This window comes from Periplaneta americana, unplaced genomic scaffold (genome assembly GCF_040183065.1).
Source record: "Periplaneta americana isolate PAMFEO1 unplaced genomic scaffold, P.americana_PAMFEO1_priV1 scaffold_24, whole genome shotgun sequence".
Classification (NCBI taxonomy): domain Eukaryota; kingdom Metazoa; phylum Arthropoda; class Insecta; order Blattodea; family Blattidae; genus Periplaneta; species Periplaneta americana.
The window spans coordinates 1,397,551-1,400,443 of record NW_027185505.1 but is presented as its reverse complement, the minus strand read 5'-3'; positions in this window follow the sequence as shown (position 1 = coordinate 1,400,443).

Here is a 2,893-nt window from a genome sequence, read left to right as displayed (position 1 = left end):
AACATCTGAACATTGCTGTGCAACAACAATGCCAGGTAATGCAGCCAGATGGTGAACGTACTGTTTGCTATAAATGTCCTGCAAAGAAGAGGAGAATGATGACAACATTTTGTGGACTTTGCAAAAAGGGGTTCTGCAGAGAACATCGCGCTGTTGTTTGCACTAATTGTAAATAGGACAATAACATGAACGTAAAGACTTTATGACAAACTTAAAATTAAATGAACACTAATGGCTACGAAATGTGTAAAAGTTGTTAAATGTGTGATATTGAGTTGATTTCAGTTAATTAAAATGTGAGTAGTAAAAATTACGAATGCTTACCTTTAACATGAGTACAGTGATGATTACCTGTCTAGGGTTAAGTAGTCGCGTGGTGAGTTTAGGAATTCCCAGACCACCTCTAAGATTGTTTAAAATAAAGGTATTGTAATCGTACGTTTCTGTCTTTTGTCAATAGTAACGTTGACCTTTCTTTTTCGAGAAAACAAAATCTGTTGTACAGTTAAAGGTACTGAAATAGTAAGAAATTTTCTGAAATCCCCACGCGTTTGCAAGTGTAAGTCTCTGTTGTAACCTGTTGATTTACGAGAGACTGTGTGTGCTTTCGTACAGTGTTTCTAAAATGTGCAGTAACGAGTCAGAAATCATTGGAATGTAGTGTAGGTGTGTTTGTTATAACCGGGAATCAATCCGCAGTACTTGACCAATCAACTACGGGAAATATCAGAAAAATTGGCAGGAGTTAGCAAGAAAAACAAAGGTAAAATATCACGTGAACGAGCACCGATACCGAGCACTATGTACAATATACCCTAGAGAAAAAGACAAGAAAACAAAAGTCAACCGCTGCAAGTGTTACGAAGTGGTGTGTGAAACATATAATGAAGAATGTCTGCGGGAAGCGCATCTAGTGAGATAAAGGGTGAAATGGAGGATTCTGCTAAAAATAAAGAAAGGAAGAAAAATGTTTACAGTTAATACAAGTATTGTTTTCTCTTGTGGGTTTATGTTTAGTATAATAGATGTGTGTGTGTGTGTGTGTGTGTGTGTGTGTGTGTGTGTGTGTGTGTGAAAAAAGTGAAAAAAATAACAGGTCTGTAATAATAATAGTTAATAATTCTGTAGTTCACTGCAAAAACTGTATAGCCATAAAAGGACAGATGATAATAACGTTGTTATCTTATTCTTGCTGCTGTGTAAGCCTAAGTTTCCACGTGAGGGATAGAAGAGACATGACAACATATAGCATTACAATTTGTTTAATGTGTATAAATTTCTTTAATACTGATTTTTCTCAGAACAAGCTGTGTGAGGGTTAAAGAGTTCTTGCACTGAAGCTCAGAATTATTTATTATTATTATTATTATTATTATTATTATTATTATTATTATTATTATTATTATTATTATTATTGTGTGAAGAGTTGTATCGGAAGTGCTTTATAGACTAAATTAATAATTTCTATCTTAACTGAAATATTTACATTATATTTCACACAGTATAGTTACAGGTAGCATAAATTCAGATAATGGTTTTTATATGGGAATCTACTTCTTGTGTTTAGAGGCTACATTTATACAGAGTTAATAATTTCTCCCCTATGTAACATATTTCCATGAAATTTTATACGCATCTATGCAAAAACGAATTATGCTCGTGTAATTAGGGAATTAGGGAAAAATTAGTTTTTCTGATAATTTTTAATGTTTTAATAGAAATTATGCTCCTAAAAGATGACTAGCCTGCCATATTTTTCGCAGTTGGTAACAAAATGCTAGATTCATGGATATACTCCATAATTTAGTTGTTCATTATATGTTCAAGAAGTGTTGAATTTTTCTTGGAGAAATTAAGCTCCTTCATCCAGACTCTGAAAAGTGGCTGCTGTCGAATTCGTAAAGCGCCACCAAGAGATGAATATAACATCTAAGTTTGCAGGATGTAGCAGCTAAATTTTAAGCCGTATAGAGTTTAATATTTGATTAATGTGTGGGTAGAAGAATTGAAAGTTAACTCAGGTTTACTTGTAATGCACAGCCTGTTAAATATGTCGTAAAAAAAAAAAAAAAAAAAAAAACTAGTTGCACAAATCTCAGTAAACGTGCCAATTAAATGAATGCTAACGTATTATAGATTGCTTTTCGCGTATTAAATGAAAGTACACATCTTGTCCTATGACCTCCATAAGGGAAGGTTTAACAGTATAAAACAGCCACTGACCCCACGAACAAAAATCAACTGAAGAGCGTGACTTTAAAAAAAAAACTCATGTTTTGTCCCACCTCTTACTGATATTGATGTTTTGTATGCTGTTGTGCACAATGCCTAGCTTTTGTTTAAGCCTAGATATTACTTAAACTTCGGTTATGATGAAGTTGATTTTCTTACATAGTTTTGCGTTCTGGACAACTGTGCGCCGGCATCTCTCGGAACATCCGAGATCAGGTCCCTATCCCCTCCACCGCAAAGTCAAATAGCGTCTGTCACTTGATTTTGAATATTAAACAAACATACCATCACGGCATTTCCGTTATGGCATCTGGTGTCATCAATAAGCTACAAATAAAGGAAAGAAAGAAAGAAAGAAAGAAAGAAAGAAAGAAAGAAAGAAAGAAAGTAGCACAGTCACTGTCCTGAACAAGGTACGCAAGTATTATTTTAATTAATGCGTATCGCCTACCAGCCGCCGAAACTATTCGACAGGAGAGTGAATATCCTACACGGTCCTGTAAAAATGTTCTGAATACACTAAATGACGTGTAATTTTTTTTCTATTATTAGGACAATTGAACGTGTCATTGCTCCTGCGGGTTGCTTTGTTTCACACCACAGAGAATTCAGGTTCTCAACCCCCCGGGATTCTAGAGATAAGAGAGCGATGAGGTTAAAG